This window comes from Solanum pennellii, chromosome 10, assembly GCF_001406875.1.
Source record: "Solanum pennellii chromosome 10, SPENNV200".
Taxonomy (NCBI): Eukaryota; Viridiplantae; Streptophyta; class Magnoliopsida; order Solanales; family Solanaceae; genus Solanum; species Solanum pennellii.
The window spans coordinates 30,491,121-30,498,050 of record NC_028646.1 but is presented as its reverse complement, the minus strand read 5'-3'; positions in this window follow the sequence as shown (position 1 = coordinate 30,498,050).

Below are 6,930 nucleotides of genomic sequence, written 5' to 3'. Positions count from 1 at the left end.
TATATATATATATATATATCCGAAGTTTTTCCGTTCTAAAGAGCCACCATTGGTGACACTTAATCAAATTAGCTAAGAAACGTCAAATCTAATGAAATGATACCAGAATTGCAATAAAAGATTTCAGACCCAAAAATTAAGTCAAAATAATATTGTAGGACCCGCACCCAAAATCGGTTAAATAACTTCATCACAAGGTCACAATTAGCTCAAGAAGTGCATGCCTCGAAAATTGGCACAATATGAGCATCGATTGAGTTCAAAACAGCCCCACCAAGTTAGGCTTAAGAATGATCACAAAATGAAATTAATAACAAAAATTTATAAGGAATATAAAAGATTAACGATCCACGAAAGGTTCCCACACATTCTCCATCAATTCCCAACCAAAACCCATTGATTTCCTCCAAGAAATGTGCTCCAAATCGCCTAAGGAGTTGGTCTTATGAGAATTATGCATGTTGAGTTCATGAACATTGATTTAACTGAACTCATATACTCATCACAATCACCAGTACCCAGGGTAGCAATCGTACTTCATAATCTTTGATCGGGTCCATAGACTCTTTATCACGATGATCAATGGTTACGACTGCATTGACCAAGGGGGTTGGTTTTCACGATCATAGTTCCAATCTTGCAATCATGAAGACCATTTTCAATTGTCTTAGTGAATGTGGCTCCAACCATTTGTACACACTAAACAAGGCTAGTGACACTAGCATCAGTTGCATCAACTCAACTTTAAGTTGAGAAAATATCCAAACGGGATCTCGAGTTTTTTTTGGAACGCCCAGAACGCAAAAAAAATTATGCTAACCCACAAGAAACAACATTTCAAAATCAATGAAATTGATGAATCAACCAAAACGATAGAATGTTGACCCAAGTGAATACTTACAAAAGTAACCAAACAAACAAAATGCAAATATCAAAAAATCATTCCATTTTCCTTGAGATCCAAACCAAAGGTCATTCTAGATGAAACTCAACATTTTTAAGCTAACCACGCTGATGAAATTCCCATATGAGCATGTTTACCAATAACGTTAATCGAAATTAAGCCTTTTCTAAAATTTCACAATTATTTCGCCTAACGGCTCAAACTCAGGTCTAAGGCCTCCTATCCCGAACAAATCATGTCACTAAACAAAAATGGATTTTCCAAAGCTAACAGAACTTGTAGAAACTTCATATGACATCAGATTCTCTGGATGTTTACCAAAGTCAATACTTTTAACTTAAAAGCCTCCAAAAAGGGGAAGTCTTACTTAAAACTCCCCCAACCACCTTGGAGAGTATGACATCTATCTCAACACAGTACATGCAGCACACACAAGCTACAAGAAGGGAAAAATAGTATAATTATGCAAACACAAAAAATGACCACGAAAGTCATTACAAGATCTACTACTAAAAGAAGTTTTACCCTCAAAAGTTAAAGAAAATGAAGTGCTTGAAGGCTAAAAAGGTGAGGATATTGAGTCTGCATGTCAAGCTCATTCTTCCAAGTAACCTCCTCGACCAGACGATGCCTCTATTGAAACTTCACCGATAGAATCTCCCTAGACCTAAACTTTCTAACTTGTTTGTCAAGAATAGCCACAAGATCCTCCTGGAAGGCTAAGCACCCATCCAATTGAAATGAATCCCACTAAAGAATGTGACACTCACATTAAACATACACCTCAAAATAGAGACATATAAAACTAAGTAAACCTTGAAAGAGCTCGAGGTAAGGCTAACTCATAAGTCACCTTTCCAATAAGACTAAAAATCTGGCAATGAACCTAAGATAAGCTTGACTTTCGTTCTGAATCTCATCACACCCTTCATAGGCGACACTCGAAGAAACAAACGGTCGCCAACCATGAATTCTAAGGCACGAAGTCTCTGATCAACATAACTCTTCTGCTTACTCTAGGAGTTCAGAGTTGTTATAGATCACAAAATTTTTATCCAGAGTCATGCAACAAGTCAGTTCTCCAGGACCTAACTTTAAATCATGAAACCATCCCACGAAGTCGCCACCTCCTACTATACAACACCTCAAACGGAACCATATTTATACTCTACTAGTAGCTACTATTATATTAAAACTCTTCCAAAGCCAAGAACTGTTCTCACTATACTCCGAAATCAATAACACGAGCTCGAAACATATCCTCCAAAATCTAAATAGTCTTCTCAGATTGATTGTCAGTCTGCAGATGATTAGTTGTATTTGAGAAAATATGAGCTACACTTAGCTCAAGCTATTCATCAATGGAGATCTATATTCTATGAAGAAATGCAGAGAAGAATATTTTGGAAAATGTAAATTGTATTGATCTGTTCCTCAAAGAGTTATGAATACACTATATATACAAAATGGAAAAAATGCTGAAATGACTTTCTAACTAACTTTGATACAGCTGGACCATTAGCTGCTAATGTAACTAACTTGTAACAACCCAACTAATCTAACTAACTTGTAACAACCAAAAATGTCACGTGTTAATACTCCCCCTCAAGATGGAGGGTGTAAAATGTTGAGCACTCCCAGCTTGTTCATCAAATAGAAATGTTGCACTTTACTTAGACCTTTAGTCAGCAAATCTGCTTCTTGTTCTTCAGTTCTCACAAACATTGTTTTGATAATTCCACTCTTAATTTTGTCCCGGATAAAATGACAGTCTATTTCAATATGCTTCGTTCTTTCATGAAATATTGGATTAGATGCAATCTGTAAAGCAGCTTTGCTATCACTCATAACTGACACAGGTTGTGTTATTTTTACTCCTAATTCTTGAAATAATCCCAGTAACCATGTAACTTCAGCCACTGCTGAAGCCATACTTCTATATTCTGCTTCTGCAGAACTCCTTGACACTGTCTATTGTTTCTTGGACTTCCATGACACCAATGAACTCCCAAATTTAACTAAGTAACCTGTTACAGATCTTCTGGTATTTCGGCAAGCTGCCCAGTCTGAATCACACCAACATGTGAGCTCATGACTAGATGATGAACTCATGAGAATACCTTGCCCTGGTGCAAGTTTCAAGTATTTTACTACTCTGATGGCTGCTTCCCAATGAGACCTTTTTGGCTGCTGCATGAATTGACTCAGTGTCTGCACAGTGTAACTGATGTCCGGCCTTGTTATGGTTAAGTATAGTATCTTACCAATTAGTCTTTGATAAACTCTAGCGTCTGCCAGTAATGTATCACCTTTTCTCCTTGTTGACTCATCGAATTCTGTAGTTGTTAACTTGACATTAGTTTCCAAAGGTGTTGTTGATGGTTTTTCTCCTCCTAATCCCATTTCTGAAATTAATTCCAACACATACTTCCTTTGATTCAATAATATTCCAGCTTTGGATCTTAATACTTCTATCCCCAAAAAATACTTAAGATCTCCTAAATCTTTGACTTTAAATTGCTTGTGAAGTATATCCTTTGCATCACTGATCATTTTGCTACAACTTCCTGTGATCAGTAGGTCATGTACATAGACAAGGATGACAATATCTGCACCCTTCTTCTTTGTAAATAATGAGTAATCATGATTGCTTTGAACAAAATCATTGCTAACTAGTGCCTCTGTTAGTTTTATATTCCACTGTCTTGAGGCTTGTTTAAGCCCATACAGTGATTTCTGTAACTTGCACACATTAGTCTCCCCCTGGCTTCTGAAACCCTCAGGTATCTCCATATACACTTCTTCACATAAATCACCTTGGAGAAACGCATTAAAGACATCCATTAGAAACATATTCCATCCTTTGGAGGCTGCAAGTGCAACAACTGATCTCACTGTGACCATCTTGGCCACAGGAGAAAAAGACTCATGATAGTCAAGACCTTCTCTCTGACTATATCCTTTAGCAACCAGCCTTGCTTTGAATCTCTCTACTTCTCCATTTTCCTGAAACTTGATCTTATATATCCACTTGGAACCCACTGTGTTTTTGCCTGCTGGAAGGTCAACAATGGTCCAAGTATTATTGTCTTCTAAAGCTTTGATTTCTAACTTCATGGCTTCAATCCATCTAGTATCCTTAGCTGCTTCTTTAAATGTTGTGGCTCCATAAGGGAAGAAAATTTTGTGAGATAATAGCACTAGTATTCTCATAAGACAAATGATTAGACATTGGATATAACGATTTGGACTTGTGCACATAGTCTTTCAACCATATAGGTTGTTTAGATATCCTTCCTGATGTTCTTCTAGTATTGACAGCATCAGAAGTACTTCCAAGGTCTGTATCTGAATTATGATCAGCATTATCATCCTCAGATCTTCCAGGAACTTGTGTTTCATGATTTAGATCATAATCTGCTAACTCGTCTGAAGACAACTCAATTCTGGACTCTGAGGGTGAAGAAGCCACTATGCAATCATCTTGATCTGTAGTGATAGGCATTTCTGTTCCAAAACTAGAATGTAATGTAGATTGTGAAGAATGAGAATGGAAAGGAAATATTGTTTCCTTAAAAATAACATCCCTACTAACAAATATGGACCCTGAAACTCTGTCAAGAAGAATATAACCCTTCTGAACTTCTGAAAAACCAAGAAGTATAGCAGCCTTTGCTCTTGGTCCAAACTTATCTCCTTTCTGCAGGTTGGTGGCATAACATAAGCAGCCTATCACTCTCAAATGAGTGAGTGAAGGCTTTTTTTTTATTGAGTAATTCATATGGTGTGCTTCCTCCTATGGCAATAGAGGGTAATCTGTTCATCAAGTAAACAGCAGCTTTGATGCACATTTCCCAATATCTGAGAGGGATCATGGCCTGGAATCTGAGAGCTCTTGCTATATTTAGGATTTGTCTATGTTTTCTTTCCACAGTACCATTTTGTTGTGGAGTATATGGACAACTACTTTGATGTTGTATTCCCAAAGATTTCAAAAAATCATTGCATTTGGAATTAAAAAATTCACTCCCATTATCAGACCTCAATACTTTGACCATCATTCCAAACTGATTTTGGATCATATACAAAACTGTTTAAGCACAACAATCACCTCAGATTTTAATTGCAGCAAATAAACCCAAGTAAATCTTGAATAGTCATCGACAATGGTGAGAAAGTAATATTTCTGATCATAAGTGGGCACCTTATAAGGACCCCAAAGATCCATGTGTACAAGTTTGAAAGGTAAATCAGCTCTAGAAGTACTAACTGGAAATTTTAATCTAACTTGTTTAGCCAACGGACATATGTGACAAGCATTGTCACTTATTATGCTAGTACACTTATGTAATTCTGGAATCTTCTGCATAACTGTGGATGAAGGATGACCTAACCTCTTGTGCCAAAGATCATAATCCTCATCCTTGCTAGACAAGTGTGCAGTCTTTATTTCATTACTCATCAGGCTCTTATTAATGTCTGCAGCAACCACATATAAGCCACCTTGTTCTCTACCAATCCCCTTCACCTTGCCACTGTAGAGATCCTGAAATACACAAAAACCAGGAAAAAAAGTGGCAAGGCAAGATAGCTCTTTAGTCACTTTAGATACTGATAAAAGGTTATATCTAAATTCAGGGACATATAACACACCCTGCACTGAGTTTTGTCCAAACAGATTAGCATTCCCTGTGTGAGTGATTTCAGCCTTCTCACCTGTAGGCAAATGCACTTGATATTTCTTAGAAACATCTACATCAACACTATCTTGTAAGAGTTTCTTATTTGCGGTAAAATGATGTGTAGCTCCAGAATCAACAATCCATTCATCTTTTGAACAATTAGACATAGACATCAAACAAGTAATATTACCTGCCATATTAGCATGATGTCCTCCAGCATTTTCCTTGTGCAGCAACTTTAGAATTTGTCTGCATTGTTCATCAGAGAAAGGACTATAGAATTGTCCTTGCCTTTCACGATTACCTCCTACAGTTTCTTTAGATGAAGATGCAGCATCAGCACAATTCACAGCTGAAACTGATGACTGCTCCCTTCTCCAGCTATCCGAGTTGTCTGTATTTCTCTTCCAGCCCTCTGAGTTTCCATTTCCTCCACCATACGATTTTCTAGGTGGATAACCAATTAGCTTATAGCAATTTTCCCTTGTGTGACCTTTCATCCTGCAATAGTCACATTATTTACCCTTAAAACCTCTACCTCTACCTGATTGTGAATTCAGATTACTTGCTTGTAGTGCTAAGGATTCCATTTTTTCAGTCGTTTTAGCAACTATGTTGGCTGCAGTAACTTGTTGACTCTCATCTTGGATTATCATGGCATATGCCTGTCCTAAAGATGGAGCAACTGACTTCATGAGAATTTGCCTCCTAGCTTGATCATAGGACTCATTCAGACCACTAAGAAAATGAAGCAATCTCTGTCGATTCAAATGTTCAATGTAGTCCTTTGATTTCTCACAACCACAATTTGGTGATGGAACTAAGACATCATATTCACTCCACAGTTCCTTTAATATTGAGAAATAAGTTGATACAGAATTGGTACCTTGCATTAGTGTAGTGATTTCCTTGTGTAACTGCCAGATCCTTACGCTATTCACCTTGTCAAAGCTTTCCTTCAAATCTTCCCACACCAAATGTGCATTTGAAGCATAAACGATTCCATTCAGAAGATCTGCAGATACTGTGTTCATGAGCCACGATAATACAATAGCATTACACGTTTCCCATTGATCGCGTAATTAAACATCAAATGAATCCTTTGTACAAGTGCAAAGCACAAATCCAAGCTTCCTCTTTCCTAAGAGTGCAATTCTCATCGATCTACTCCATAAACCATAATTTTCAGATCCGGTAAGCTTCACCAGAATAAGGACAGATCCTGGAGTATCTGATTGCCCTAAAAACAGAGGATGAGAAACATCAATCTTCACTCCCGTCACCGAAACTGTAAAAATCAGTTGAAAAGTAAGAACAAAGCACACAATGAATGAGATCTACTGC